Raw genomic sequence first — 15922 nt, forward strand, 5'->3', positions numbered from 1 at the left:
CAGCGGAAAACGCATTTTTCCAGCCAAATCCAAGCATTTCAGAAATAGCTGTAAATCTCCGTCTAAAACACAAAACGAACGTATCCTTCAAACTGCTCTGCTGTGCGTTCGCTTAACTAAGGGAGTTGAATCCGCCTTCAGATTCAGAGAGTGGGAAGCACGTTCCTTCTAGGAGCTGCGTTTTGCTATTCCAGCGTGAATGGGAGTAAACGCTGTATTGAGAAATATCTGCTTCTAGAACCAAAACGCAGCTACCTAACAGAACGGTCTTCAATGTGTGCATTCAACTTACAGAGTTAAACTGATGTGCGTTTGCAGGAGTTTGTAAACCCTTTCTGTGAAGCAGCGGAAAACGCATTTTTGCAGCCAAATCCAAGCATTTCAGAAATAGCTGTAAATCTCCGTCTAAAACACAAAACGAACGTATCCTTCAAACTGCTCTGCTGTGCGTTCGCTTAACTAAGGGAGTTGAATCCGCGTTTAGATTCAGAGAGTGGGAAGCACGTTCCTTATAGGAGCTGCGTTCTGCTATTCCAGCGTGAATGGGAGTAAACGCTGTATTGAGAAATATCTGCTTCTAGAACCAAAACGCAGCTACCTAACAGAACGGTCTTCAATGTGTGCATTCAACTTACAGAGTTAAACTGATGTGCGTTTGCAGGAGTTTGTAAACCCTTTCTGTGAAGCAGCGGAAAACGCATTTTTGCAGCCAAATCCAAGCATTTCAGAAATAGCTGTAAATCTCCGTCTAAAACACAAAACGAACGTATCCTTCAAACTGCTCTGCTGTGCGTTCGCTTAACTAAGGGAGTTGAATCCGCGTTTAGATTCAGAGAGTGGGAAGCACGTTCCTTATAGGAGCTGCGTTTTGCTATTCCAGCGTGAATGGGAGTAAACGCTGTATTGAGAAATATCTGCTTCTAGAACCAAAACGCAGCTACCTAACAGAACGGTCTTCAATGTGTGCATTCAACTTACAGAGTTAAACTGATGTGCGTTTGCAGGAGTTTGTAAACCCTTTCTGTGAAGCAGCGGAAAACGCATTTTTCCAGCCAAATCCAAGCATTTCAGAAATAGCTGTAAATCTCCGTCTAAAACACAAAACGAACGTATCCTTCAAACTGCTCTGCTGTGCGTTCGCTTAACTAAGGGAGTTGAATCCGCGTTTAGATTCAGAGAGTGGGAAGCACGTTCCTTATAGGAGCTGCGTTTTGCTATTCCAGCGTGAATGGGAGTAAACGCTGTATTGAGAAATATCTGCTTCTAGAACCAAAACGCAGCTACCTAACAGAACGGTCTTCAATGTGTGCATTCAACTTACAGAGTTAAACTGATTTGCCTTTGCAGGAGTTTGTAAACCCTTTCTGTGAAGCAGCGGAAAACGCATTTTTCCAGCCAAATCCAAGCATTTCAGAAATAGCTGTAAATCTCCGTCTAAAACACAAAACGAACGTATCCTTCAAACTGCTCTGCTGTGCGTTCGCTTAACTAAGGGAGTTGAATCCGCCTTCAGATTCAGAGAGTGGGAAGCACGTTCCTTCTAGGAGCTGCGTTTTGCTATTCCAGCGTGAATGGGAGTAAACGCTGTATTGAGAAATATCTGCTTCTAGAACCAAAACGCAGCTACCTAACAGAACGGTCTTCAATGTGTGCATTCAACTTACAGAGTTAAACTGATGTGCGTTTGCAGGAGTTTGTAAACCCTTTCTGTGAAGCAGCGGAAAACGCATTTTTCCAGCCAAATCCAAGCATTTCAGAAATAGCTGTAAATCTCCGTCTAAAACACAAAACGAACGTATCCTTCAAACTGCTCTGCTGTGCGTTCGCTTAACTAAGGGAGTTGAATCCGCCTTCAGATTCAGAGAGTGGGAAGCACGTTCCTTCTAGGAGCTGCGTTTTGCTATTCCAGCGTGAATGGGAGTAAACGCTGTATTGAGAAATATCTGCTTCTAGAACCAAAACGCAGCTACCTAACAGAACGGTCTTCAATGTGTGCATTCAACTGACAGAGTTAAACTGATGTGCGTTTGCAGGAGTTTGTAAACCCTTTCTGTGAAGCAGCGGAAAACGCATTTTTGCAGCCAAATCCAAGCATTTCAGAAATAGCTGTAAATCTCCGTCTAAAACACAAAACGAACGTATCCTTCAAACTGCTCTGCTGTGCGTTCGCTTAACTAAGGGAGTTGAATCCGCCTTCAGATTCAGAGAGTGGGAAGCACATTCCTTCTAGGAGCTGCGTTTTGCTATTCCAGCGTGAATGGGAGTAAACGCTGTATTGAGAAATATCTGCTTCTAGAACCAAAACGCAGCTACCTAACAGAACGGTCTTCAATGTGTGCATTCAACTTACAGAGTTAAACTGATGTGCGTTTGCAGGAGTTTGTAAACCCTTTCTGTGAAGCAGCGGAAAACGCATTTTTCCAGCCAAATCCAAGCATTTCAGAAATAGCTGTAAATCTCCGTCTAAAACACAAAACGAACGTATCCTTCAAACTGCTCTGCTGTGCGTTCGCTTAACTAAGGGAGTTGAATCCGCCTTCAGATTCAGAGAGTGGGAAGCACGTTCCTTCTAGGAGCTGCGTTTTGCTATTCCAGCGTGAATGGGAGTAAACGCTGTATTGAGAAATATCTGCTTCTAGAACCAAAACGCAGCTACCTAACAGAACGGTCTTCAATGTGTGCATTCAACTTACAGAGTTAAACTGATGTGCGTTTGCAGGAGTTTGTAAACCCTTTCTGTGAAGCAGCGGAAAACGCATTTTTCCAGCCAAATCCAAGCATTTCAGAAATAGCTGTAAATCTCCGTCTAAAACACAAAACGAACGTATCCTTCAAACTGCTCTGCTGTGCGTTCGCTTAACTAAGGGAGTTGAATCCGCCTTCAGATTCAGAGAGTGGGAAGCACGTTCCTTCTAGGAGCTGCGTTTTGCTATTCCAGCGTGAATGGGAGTAAACGCTGTATTGAGAAATATCTGCTTCTAGAACCAAAACGCAGCTACCTAACAGAACGGTCTTCAATGTGTGCCTTCAACTTACAGAGTTAAACTGATGTGCGTTTGCAGGAGTTTGTAAACCCTTTCTGTCAAGCAGCGGAAAACGCAATTTTGCAGCCAAATTTAAGCATTTCAGAAATAGCTGTAAATCTCCGTCTAAAACACAAAACGAACGTATCCTTCAAACTGCTCTGCTGTGCGTTCGCTTAACTAAGGGAGTTGAATCCGCGTTTGGATTCAGAGAGTGGGAAGCACGTTCCTTCTAGGAGCTGCGTTTTGCTATTCCAGCGTGAATGGGAGTAAAGGCTGTATTGAGAAATATCTGCTTCTAGAACCAAATCGCAGCTACCTAACAGAACGGTCTTCAATGTGTGCATTCAACTTAAAGAGTTAAACTGATGTGCGTTTGCAGGAGTTTGTAAACCCTTTCTGTGAAGCAGCGGAAAACGCATTTTTGCAGCCAAATCCAAGCATTTCAGAAATAGCTGTAAATCTCCGTCTAAAACACAAAACGAACGTATCCTTCAAACTGCTCTGCTGTGCGTTCGCTTAACTAAGGGAGTTGAATCCGCGTTTAGATTCAGAGAGTGGGAAGCACGTTCCTTCTAGGAGCTGCGTTTTGCTATTCCAGCGTGAATGGGAATAAACGCTGTATTGAGAAATATCTGCTTCTAGAACCAAAACGCAGCTACCTAACAGAACGGTCTTCAATGTGTGCATTCAACTTACAGAGTTAAACTGATGTGCGTTTGCAGGAGTTTGTAAACCCTTTCTGTGAAGCAGCGGAAAACGCATTTTTCCAGCCAAATCCAAGCATTTCAGAAATAGCTGTAAATCTCCGTCTAAAACACAAAACGAACGTATCCTTCAAACTGCTCTGCTGTGCGTTCGCTTAACTAAGGGAGTTGAATCCGCCTTCAGATTCAGAGAGTGGGAAGCACGTTCCTTCTAGGAGCTGCGTTTTGCTATTCCAGCGTGAATGGGAGTAAACGCTGTATTGAGAAATATCTGCTTCTAGAACCAAAACGCAGCTACCTAACAGAACGGTCTTCAATGTGTGCATTCAACTGACAGAGTTAAACTGATGTGCGTTTGCAGGAGTTTGTAAACCCTTTCTGTGAAGCAGCGGAAAACGCATTTTTGCAGCCAAATCCAAGCATTTCAGAAATAGCTGTAAATCTCCGTCTAAAACACAAAACGAACGTATCCTTCAAACTGCTCTGCTGTGCGTTCGCTTAACTAAGGGAGTTGAATCCGCGTTTAGATTCAGAGAGTGGGAAGCACGTTCCTTCTAGGAGCTGCGTTTTGCTATTCCAGCGTGAATGGGAGTAAACGCTGTATTGAGAAATATCTGCTTCTAGAACCAAAACGCAGCTACCTAACAGAACGGTCTTCAATGTGTGCCTTCAACTTACAGAGTTAAACTGATGTGCGTTTGCAGGAGTTTGTAAACACTTTCTGTCAAGCAGCGGAAAACGCAATTTTGCAGCCAAATTTAAGCATTTCAGAAATAGCTGTAAATCTCCGTCTAAAACACAAAACGAACGTATCCTTCAAACTGCTCTGCTGTGCGTTCGCTTAACTAAGGGAGTTGAATCCGCGTTTGGATTCAGAGAGTGGGAAGCACGTTCCTTCTAGGAGCTGCGTTTTGCTATTCCAGCGTGAATGGGAGTAAACGCTGTATTGAGAAATATCTGCTTCTAGAACCAAATCGCAGCTACCTAACAGAACGGTCTTCAATGTGTGCATTCAACTTAAAGAGTTAAACTGATGTGCGTTTGCAGGAGTTTGTAAACCCTTTCTGTGAAGCAGCGGAAAACGCATTTTTGCAGCCAAATCCAAGCATTTCAGAAATAGCTGTAAATCTCCGTCTAAAACACAAAACGAACGTATCCTTCAAACTGCTCTGCTGTGCGTTCGCTTAACTAAGGGAGTTGAATCCGCGTTTAGATTCAGAGAGTGGGAAGCACGTTCCTTCTAGGAGCTGCGTTTTGCTATTCCAGCGTGAATGGGAATAAACGCTGTATTGAGAAATATCTGCTTCTAGAACCAAAACGCAGCTACCTAACAGAACGGTCTTCAATGTGTGCATTCAACTTACAGAGTTAAACTGATGTGCGTTTTCAGGAGTTTGTAAACCCTTTCTGTGAAGCAACGGAAAACGCATTTTTGCAGCCAAATCCAAGCATTTCAGAAATAGCTGTAAATCTCCGTCTAAAACACAAAACGAACGTATCCTTCAAACTGCTCTGCTGTGCGTTCGCTTAACTAAGGGAGTTGAATCCGCGTTTAGATTCAGAGAGTGGGAAGCACGTTCCTTCTAGGAGCTGCGTTTTGCTATTCCAGCGTGAATGGGAGTAAACGCTGTATTGAGAAATATCTGCTTCTAGAACCAAATCGCAGCTACCTAACAGAACGGTCTTCAATGTGTGCATTCAACTTACAGAGTTAAACTGATGTGCGTTTGCAGGAGTTTGTAAACCCTTTCTGTGAAGCAGCGGAAAACGCATTTTTGCAGGCAAATCCAAGCATTTCAGAAATAGCTGTAAATCTCCGTCTAAAACACAAAACGAACGTATCCTTCAAACTGCTCTGCTGTGCGTTCGCTTAACTAAGGGAGTTGAATCCGCGTTTAGATTCAGAGAGTGGGAAGCACGTTCCTTATAGGAGCTGCGTTTTGCTATTCCAGCGTGAATAGGAATAAACGCTGTATTGAGAAATATCTGCTTCTAGAACCAAAACGCAGCTACCTAACAGAACGGTCTTCAATGTGTGCATTCAACTTACAGAGTTAAACTGATGTGCGTTTGCAGGAGTTTGTAAACCCTTTCTGTGAAGCAACGGAAAACGCATTTTGGCAGCCAAATCCAAGCATTTCAGAAATAGCTGTAAATCTCCGTCTAAAACACAAAACGAACGTATCCTTCCAACTGCACTGCTGTGCGTTCGCTTAACTAAGGGAGTTGAATCCGCGTTTAGATTCAGAGAGCGGGAAGCACGTTCCTTCTAGGAGCTGCGTTTTGCTATTCCAGCGTGAATGGGAGTAAACGCTGTATTGAGAAATATCTGCTTCTAGAACCAAAACGCAGCTACCTAACAGAACGGTCTTCAATGTGTGCATTCAACTTACAGAGTTAAACTGATGTGCGTTTGCAGGAGTTTGTAAACCCTTTCTGTGAAGCAGCGGAAAACGCATTTTTCCAGCCAAATCCAAGCATTTCAGAAATAGCTGTAAATCTCCGTCTAAAACACAAAACGAACGTATCCTTCAAACTGCTCTGCTGTGCGTTCGCTTAACTAAGGGAGTTGAATCCGCCTTCAGATTCAGAGAGTGGGAAGCACGTTCCTTCTAGGAGCTGCGTTTTGCTATTCCAGCGTGAATGGGAGTAAACGCTGTATTGAGAAATATCTGCTTCTAGAACCAAAACGCAGCTACCTAACAGAACGGTCTTCAATGTGTGCATTCAACTTACAGAGTTAAACTGATGTGCGTTTGCAGGAGTTTGTAAACCCTTTCTGTGAAGCAGCGGAAAACGCATTTTTGCAGCCAAATCCAAGCATTTCAGAAATAGCTGTAAATCTCCGTCTAAAACACAAAACGAACGTATCCTTCAAACTGCTCTGCTGTGCGTTCGCTTAACTAAGGGAGTTGAATCCGCGTTTAGATTCAGAGAGTGGGAAGCACGTTCCTTCTAGGAGCTGCGTTTTGCTATTCCAGCGTGAATGGGAGTAAACGCTGTATTGAGAAATATCTGCTTCTAGAACCAAAACGCAGCTACCTAACAGAACGGTCTTCAATGTGTGCCTTCAACTTACAGAGTTAAACTGATGTGCGTTTGCAGGAGTTTGTAAACCCTTTCTGTGAAGCAGCGGAAAACGCATTTTTGCAGCCAAATCCAAGCATTTCAGAAATAGCTGTAAATCTCCGTCTAAAACAGAAAACGAACGTATCCTTCAAACTGCTCTGCTGTGCGTTCGCTTAACTAAGGGAGTTGAATCCGCGTTTAGATTCAGAGAGTGGGAAGCACGTTCCTTATAGGAGCTGCGTTTTGCTATTCCAGCGTGAATGGGAGTAAACGCTGTATTGAGAAATATCTGCTTCTAGAACCAAAACGCAGCTACCTAACAGAACGGTCTTCAATGTGTGCATTCAACTTACAGAGTTAAACTGATGTGCGTTTGCAGGAGTTTGTAAACCCTTTCTGTGAAGCAGCGGAAAACGCATTTTCCCAGCCAAATCCAAGCATTTCAGAAATAGCTGTAAATCTCCGTCTAAAACACAAAACGAACGTATCCTTCAAACTGCTCTGCTGTGCGTTCGCTTAACTAAGGGAGTTGAATCCGCCTTCAGATTCAGAGAGTGGGAAGCACGTTCCTTCTAGGAGCTGCGTTTTGCTATTCCAGCGTGAATGGGAGTAAACGCTGTATTGAGAAATATCTGCTTCTAGAACCAAAACGCAGCTACCTAACAGAACGGTCTTCAATGTGTGCATTCAACTTACAGAGTTAAACTGATGTGCGTTTGCAGGAGTTTGTAAACCCTTTCTGTGAAGCAGCGGAAAACGCATTTTCCCAGCCAAATCCAAGCATTTCAGAAATAGCTGTAAATCTCCGTCTAAAACACAAAACGAACGTATCCTTCAAACTGCTCTGCTGTGCGTTCGCTTAACTAAGGGAGTTGAATCCGCCTTCAGATTCAGAGAGTGGGAAGCACGTTCCTTCTAGGAGCTGCGTTTTGCTATTCCAGCGTGAATGGGAGTAAACGCTGTATTGAGAAATATCTGCTTCTAGAACCAAAACGCAGCTACCTAACAGAACGGTCTTCAATGTGTGCATTCAACTTACAGAGTTAAACTGATGTGCGTTTGCAGGAGTTTGTAAACCCTTTCTGTGAAGCAGCGGAAAACGCATTTTTGCAGCCAAATCCAAGCATTTCAGAAATAGCTGTAAATCTCCGTCTAAAACACAAAACGAACGTATCCTTCAAACTGCTCTTCTGTGCGTTCGCTTAACTAAGGGAGTTGAATCCGCGTTTAGATTCAGAGAGTGGGAAGCACGTTCCTTCTAGGAGCTGCGTTTTGCTATTCCAGCGTGAATGGGAGTAAACGCTGTATTGAGAAATATCTGCTTCTAGAACCAAAACGCAGCTACCTAACAGAACGGTCTTCAATGTGTGCCTTCAACTTACAGAGTTAAACTGATGTGCGTTTGCAGGAGTTTGTAAACCCTTTCTGTCAAGCAGCGGAAAACGCAATTTTGCAGCCAAATTTAAGCATTTCAGAAATAGCTGTAAATCTCCGTCTAAAACACAAAACGAACGTATCCTTCAAACTGCTCTGCTGTGCGTTCGCTTAACTAAGGGAGGTGAATCCGCGTTTGGATTCAGAGAGTGGGAAGCACGTTCCTTCTAGGAGCTGCGTTTTGCTATTCCAGCGTGAATGGGAGTAAACGCTGTATTGAGAAATATCTGCTACTAGAACCAAATCGCAGCTACCTAACAGAACGGTCTTCAATGTGTGCATTCAACTTACAGAGTTAAACTGATGTGCATTTGCAGGAGTTTGTAAACCCTTTCTGTGAAGCAGCGGAAAACGCATTTTTGCAGCCAAATCCAAGCATTTCAGAAATAGCTGTAAATCTCCGTCTAAAACACAAAACGAACGTATCCTTCAAACTGCTCTGCTGTGCGTTCGCTTAACTAAGGGAGTTGAATCCGCGTTTAGATTCAGAGAGTGGGAAGCACGTTCCGTCTAGGAGCTGCGTTTTGCTATTCCAGCGTGAATGGGAATAAACGCTGTATTGAGAAATATCTGCTTCTAGAACCAAAACGCAGCTACCTAACAGAACGGTCTTCAATGTGTGCATTCAACTTACAGAGTTAAACTGATGTGCGTTTTCAGGAGTTTGTAAACGCTTTCTGTGAAGCAACGGAAAACGCATTTTTGCAGCCAAATCCAAGCATTTCAGAAATAGCTGTAAATCTCCGTCTAAATCACAAAACGAACGTATCCTTCAAACTGCTCTGCTGTGCGTTCGCTTAACTAAGGGAGTTGAATCCGCGTTTAGATTCAGAGAGTGGGAAGCACGTTCCTTCTAGGAGCTGCGTTTTGCTATTCCAGCGTGAATGGGAGTAAACGCTGTATTGAGAAATATCTGCTTCTAGAACCAAATCGCAGCTACCTAACAGAACGGTCTTCAATGTGTGCATTCAACTTACAGAGTTAAACTGATGTGCGTTTGCAGGAGTTTGTAAACCCTTTCTGTAAAGCAGCGGAAAACGCATTTTTGCAGCCAAATCCAAGCATTTCAGAAATAGCTGTAAATCTCCGTCTAAAACACAAAACGAACGTATCCTTCAAACTGCTCTGCTGTGCGTTCGCTTAACTAAGGGAGTTGAATCCGCGTTTAGATTCAGAGAGTGGGAAGCACGTTCCTTATAGGAGCTGCGTTTTGCTATTCCAGCGTGAATAGGAATAAACGCTGTATTGAGAAATATCTGCTTCTAGAACCAAAACGCAGCTACCTAACAGAACGGTCTTCAATGTGTGCATTCAACTTACAGAGTTAAACTGATGTGCGTTTGCAGGAGTTTGTAAACCCTTTCTGTGAAGCAGCGGAAAACGCATTTTTCCAGCCAAATCCAAGCATTTCAGAAATAACTGTAAAACTCCGTGTAAAACACAAAACGAACGTATCCTTCAAACTGCTCTGCTGTGCGTTCGCTTAACTAAGGGAGTTGAATCCGCATTTAGATTCAGAGAGTGGGAAGCACGTTCCTTCTAGGAGCTGCGTTTTGCTATTCCAGCGTGAATGGGAGTAAACGCTGTATTGAGAAATATCTGCTTCTAGAACCAAAACGCAGCTACCTAACAGAACGGTCTTCAATGTGTGCATTCAACTTACAGAGTTAAACTGATGTGCGTTTGCAGGAGTTTGTAAACCCTTTCTGTGAAGCAGCGGAAAACGCATTTTTCCAGCCAAATCCAAGCATTTCAGAAATAGCTGTAAATCTCCGTCTAAAACACAAAACGAACGTATCCTTCAAACTGCTCTGCTGTGCGTTCGCTTAACTAAGGGAGTTGAATCCGCGTTTAGATTCAGAGAGTGGGAAACACGTTCCTTCTAGGAGCTGCGTTTTGCTATTCCAGCGTGAATGGGAGTAAACGCTGTATTGAGAAATATCTGCTTCTAGAACCAAATCGCAGCTACCTAACAGAACGGTCTTCAATGTGTGCATTCAACTTACAGAGTTAAACTGATGTGCGTTTGCAGGAGTTTGTAAACCCTTTCTGTGAAGCAGCGGAAAACGCATTTTTGCAGCCAAATCCAAGCATTTCAGAAATAGCTGTAAATCTCCGTCTAAAACACAAAACGAACGTATCCTTCAAACTGCTCTACTGTGCGTTCGCTTAATTAAGGGAGTTGAATCCGCGTTTAGATTCAGAGAGTGGGAAGCACGTTCCTTCTAGGAGCTGCGTTTTGCTATTCCAGCGTGAATGGGAGTAAACGTTGTATTGAGAAATATCTGCTTCTAGAACCAAAACGCAGCTACCTAACAGAACGGTCTTCAATGTGTGCATTCAACTTACACAGTTAAACTGATGTGCGTTTGCAGGAATTTCTAAACCCTTTCTGTGAAGCCGCGGAAAACGCATTTTTCCAGCCAAATCCAAGCATTTCAGAAATAGCTGTAAATCTCCGTCCAAAACACAAAACGAACGTATCCTTCAAACTGCTCTGCTGTGCGTTCGCTTAACTAAGGGAGTTGAATCCGCGTTTAGATTCAGAGAGTGGGAAGCACGTTCCTTCTAGGAGCTGCGTTTTGCTATTCCAGCGTGAATGGGAGTAAACGCTGTATTGAGAAATATCTGCTTCTGGAACCAAAACACAGCTACCTAACAGAACGGTCTTCAATGTGTGCATTCAACTTACAGAGTTAAACTGATGTGCGTTTGCAGGAGTTTGTAAACCCTTTCTGTGAAGCAGCGGAAAACGCATTTTTCCAGCCAAATCCAAGCATTTCAGAAATAGCTGTAAATCTCCGTCTAAAACACAAAACGAACGTATCCTTCAAACTGCTCTGCTGTGCGTTCGCTTCACTAAGGGAGTTGAATCCGCGTTTAGATTCAGAGAGTGGGAAGCACGTTCCTTCTAGGAGCTCCGTTTTGCTATTCCAGCGTGAATGGGAGTAAACGCTGTATTGAGAAATATCTGCTTCTAGAACCAAAACCCAGCTACCTAACAGAACGGTCTTCAATGTGTGCATTCAACTTAAAGAGATAAACAGATGTGCGTTTCCAGGAGTTTGTAAACCCTTTCTGTGAAGCAGCGGAAAACGCATTTTTCCAGCCAAATCCAAGCATTTCAGAAATAGCTGTAAATCTCCGTCTAAAACACAAAACGAACGTATCCTTCAAACTGCTCTGCTGTGCGTTCGCTTAACTAAGGGAGTTGAATCCGCATTTAGATTCAGAGAGTGGGAAGCACGTTCCTTCTAGGAGCTGCGTTTTGCTATTCCAGCGTGAATGGGAGTAAACGCTGTATTGAGAAATATCTGCTTCTAGAACCAAAACGCAGCTACCTAACAGAACGGTCTTCAATGTGTGCATTCAAATTACAGAGTTAAACTGATGTGCGTTTGCAGGAGTTTGTAAACCCTTTCTGTGAAGCAGCGGAAAACGCATTTTTGCAGCCAAATACAAGCATTTCAGAAATAGCTGTAAATCTCCGTTAAAACACAAAACCAACGTATCCTTCAAACTGCTCTGCTGTGCGTTCGCTTAACTAAGGGAGCTGAATCCGCGTTTAGATTCAGAGAGTGGGAAGCACGTTCCTTCTAGGAGCTGCGTTTTGCTATTCCAGCGTGAATGGGATTAAACGCTGTATTGAGAAATATCTGCTTCTAGAACCAAAACGCAGCTACCTAACAGAACGGTCTTCAATGTGTGCATTCAACTTACAGAGTTAAACTGATGTGCGTTTGCAGGAGTTTGTAAACCCTTTCTGTGAAGCAGCGGAAAACGCATTTTTGCAGCCAAATCCAAGCATTTCAGAAATAGCTGTAAATCTCCGTCTAAAACACAAAACGAACGTATCCTTCAAACTGCTCTGCTGTGCGTTCGCTTAACTAAGGGAGTTGAATCCGCGTTTAGATTCAGAGAGTGGGAAACACGTTCCTTCTAGGAGCTGCGTTTTGCTATTCCAGCGTGAATGGGAGTAAACGCTGTATTGAGAAATATCTGCTTCTAGAACCAAATCGCAGCTACCTAACAGAACGGTCTTCAATGTGTGCATTCAACTTACAGAGTTAAACTGATGTGCGTTTGCAGGAGTTTGTAAACCCTTTCTGTGAAGCAGCGGAAAACGCATTTTTGCAGCCAAATCCAAGCATTTCAGAAATAGCTGTAAATCTCCGTCTAAAACACAAAACGAACGTATCCTTCAAACTGCTCTACTGTGCGTTCGCTTAATTAAGGGAGTTGAATCCGCGTTTAGATTCAGAGAGTGGGAAGCACGTTCCTTCTAGGAGCTGCGTTTTGCTATTCCAGCGTGAATGGGAGTAAACGTTGTATTGAGAAATATCTGCTTCTAGAACCAAAACGCAGCTACCTAACAGAACGGTCTTCAATGTGTGCATTCAACTTACACAGTTAAACTGATGTGCGTTTGCAGGAATTTCTAAACCCTTTCTGTGAAGCCGCGGAAAACGCATTTTTCCAGCCAAATCCAAGCATTTCAGAAATAGCTGTAAATCTCCGTCCAAAACACAAAACGAACGTATCCTTCAAACTGCTCTGCTGTGCGTTCGCTTAACTAAGGGAGTTGAATCCGCGTTTAGATTCAGAGAGTGGGAAGCACGTTCCTTCTAGGAGCTGCGTTTTGCTATTCCAGCGTGAATGGGAGTAAACGCTGTATTGAGAAATATCTGCTTCTGGAACCAAAACACAGCTACCTAACAGAACGGTCTTCAATGTGTGCATTCAACTTACAGAGTTAAACTGATGTGCGTTTGCAGGAGTTTGTAAACCCTTTCTGTGAAGCAGCGGAAAACGCATTTTTCCAGCCAAATCCAAGCATTTCAGAAATAGCTGTAAATCTCCGTCTAAAACACAAAACGAACGTATCCTTCAAACTGCTCTGCTGTGCGTTCGCTTCACTAAGGGAGTTGAATCCGCGTTTAGATTCAGAGAGTGGGAAGCACGTTCCTTCTAGGAGCTCCGTTTTGCTATTCCAGCGTGAATGGGAGTAAACGCTGTATTGAGAAATATCTGCTTCTAGAACCAAAACCCAGCTACCTAACAGAACGGTCTTCAATGTGTGCATTCAACTTAAAGAGATAAACAGATGTGCGTTTCCAGGAGTTTGTAAACCCTTTCTGTGAAGCAGCGGAAAACGCATTTTTCCAGCCAAATCCAAGCATTTCAGAAATAGCTGTAAATCTCCGTCTAAAACACAAAACGAACGTATCCTTCAAACTGCTCTGCTGTGCGTTCGCTTAACTAAGGGAGTTGAATCCGCATTTAGATTCAGAGAGTGGGAAGCACGTTCCTTCTAGGAGCTGCGTTTTGCTATTCCAGCGTGAATGGGAGTAAACGCTGTATTGAGAAATATCTGCTTCTAGAACCAAAACGCAGCTACCTAACAGAACGGTCTTCAATGTGTGCATTCAAATTACAGAGTTAAACTGATGTGCGTTTGCAGGAGTTTGTAAACCCTTTCTGTGAAGCAGCGGAAAACGCATTTTTGCAGCCAAATACAAGCATTTCAGAAATAGCTGTAAATCTCCGTTAAAACACAAAACCAACGTATCCTTCAAACTGCTCTGCTGTGCGTTCGCTTAACTAAGGGAGCTGAATCCGCGTTTAGATTCAGAGAGTGGGAAGCACGTTCCTTCTAGGAGCTGCGTTTTGCTATTCCAGCGTGAATGGGATTAAACGCTGTATTGAGAAATATCTGCTTCTAGAACCAAAACGCAGCTACCTAACAGAACGGTCTTCAATGTGTGCATTCAACTTACAGAGTTAAACTGATGTGCGTTTGCAGGAGTTTGTAAACCCTTTCTGTGAAGCAGCGGAAAACGCATTTTTGCAGCCAAATCCAAGCATTTCAGAAATAGCTGTAAATCTCCGTCTAAAACACAAAACGAACGTATCCTACAAACTGCTCTACTGTGCGTTCGCTTAACTAAGGGAGTTGAATCCGGGTTTAGATTCAGAGAGTGGGAAGCACGTTCCTTCTAGGAGCTGCGTTTTGCTATTCCAGCGTGAATGGGAGTAAACGCTGTATTGAGAAATATCTGCTTCTAGAACCAAAACGCAGCTACCTAACAGAACGGTCTTCAATGTGTGCATTCAACTTACACAGTTAAACTGATGTGCGTTTGCAGGAATTTGTAAACCCTTTCTGTGAAGCAGCGGAAAACGCATTTTTCCAGCCAAATCCAAGCATTTCAGAAATAGCTGTAAATCTCCGTCTAGAACACAAAACGAACGTATCCTTCAAACTGCTCTGCTGTGCGTTCGCTTAACTAAGGGAGTTGAATCCGCGTTTAGATTCAGAGAGTGGGAAGCACGTTCCTTCTAGGAGCTGCGTTTTGCTATTCCAGCGTTAATGGGAGTAAACGCTGTATTTAGAAATATCTGCTTCTAGAACCAAAACGCAGCTACCTAACAGAACGGTCTTCAATGTGTGCATTCAACTTACAGAGATAAACTGATGTGCGTTTGCAGGAGTTTGTAAACCCTTTCTGTGAAGCAGCGGAAAACGCATTTTTGCAGCCAAATCCAAGCATTTCAGAAATAGCTGTAAATCTCCGTCTACAACACAAAACGAACGTATCCTTCAAACTGCTCTGCTGTGCGTTCGCTTAACTAAGTGAGTTGAATCCGCGTTTAGATTCAGAGAGTGGGAAGCACGTTCCTTCTAGGAGCTGCGTTTTGCTACTCCAGCGTGAATGGGAGTAAACGCTGTACTGAGAAATATCTGCTTCTAGAACCAAAACGCAGCTACCTAACAGAACGGTCTTCAATGTGTGCATTCAACTTACAGAGTTAAACTGATGTGCGTTTGCAGGAGTTTGTAAACCCTTTCTGTGAAGCAGCGGAAAACGCATTTTTCCAGCCAAATCCAAGCATTTCAGAAATAGCTGTAAATCTCCGTCTAAAACACAAAACGAACGTATCCTTCAAACTGCTCTGCTGTGCGTTCGCTTAACTAAGGGAGGTGAATTTGCATTTAGATTCAGAGAGTGGGAAGCACGTTTCTTCTATGAGCTGCGTTTTGCTATTCCAGCGTGAATGGGAGTAAACGCTGTATTGAGAAATATCTGCTTCTAGAACCAAAACGCAGCTACCTAACAGAACGGTCTTCAATGTGTGCATTCAACTTACACAGTTAAACTGATGTGCGTTTGCCGGAGTTTGTAAACCCTTTCTGTGAAGCAGCGGAAAACGCATTTTTCCAGCCAAATCCAAGCATTTCAGAAATAGCTGTAAATCTCCGTCTAAAACAAAAAACGAACGTATCCTTCAAACTGCTCTGCTGTGCGTTCGCTTAACTAAGGGAGTTGAATCCGCGTTTAGATTCAGAGAGTGGGAAGCACGTTCCTTCTAGGAGCTGCGTTTTGCTATTCCAGGGTGAATGGGAGTAAACGCTGTATTGAGAAATATCTGCTTCTAGAACCAAAACGCAGCTACCTAACAGAACGGTCTTCAATGTGTGCATTCAACTTACAGAGTTAAACTGATGTGCGTTTGCAGGAGTTTGTAAACCCTTTCTGTGAAGCAGCGGAAAACGCATTTTTCCAGCCAAATCCAAGCATTTCAGAAATAGCTGTAAATCTCCGTCTAAAACACAAAACGAACGTATCCTTCACACTGCTCTGCTGTGCGTTCGCTTAACTAAGGGAGTTGAATCCGCGTTTAGATTCA

This window comes from Callithrix jacchus, chromosome 8, assembly GCF_049354715.1.
Source record: "Callithrix jacchus isolate 240 chromosome 8, calJac240_pri, whole genome shotgun sequence".
NCBI lineage: Eukaryota > Metazoa > Chordata > Mammalia > Primates > Cebidae > Callithrix > Callithrix jacchus.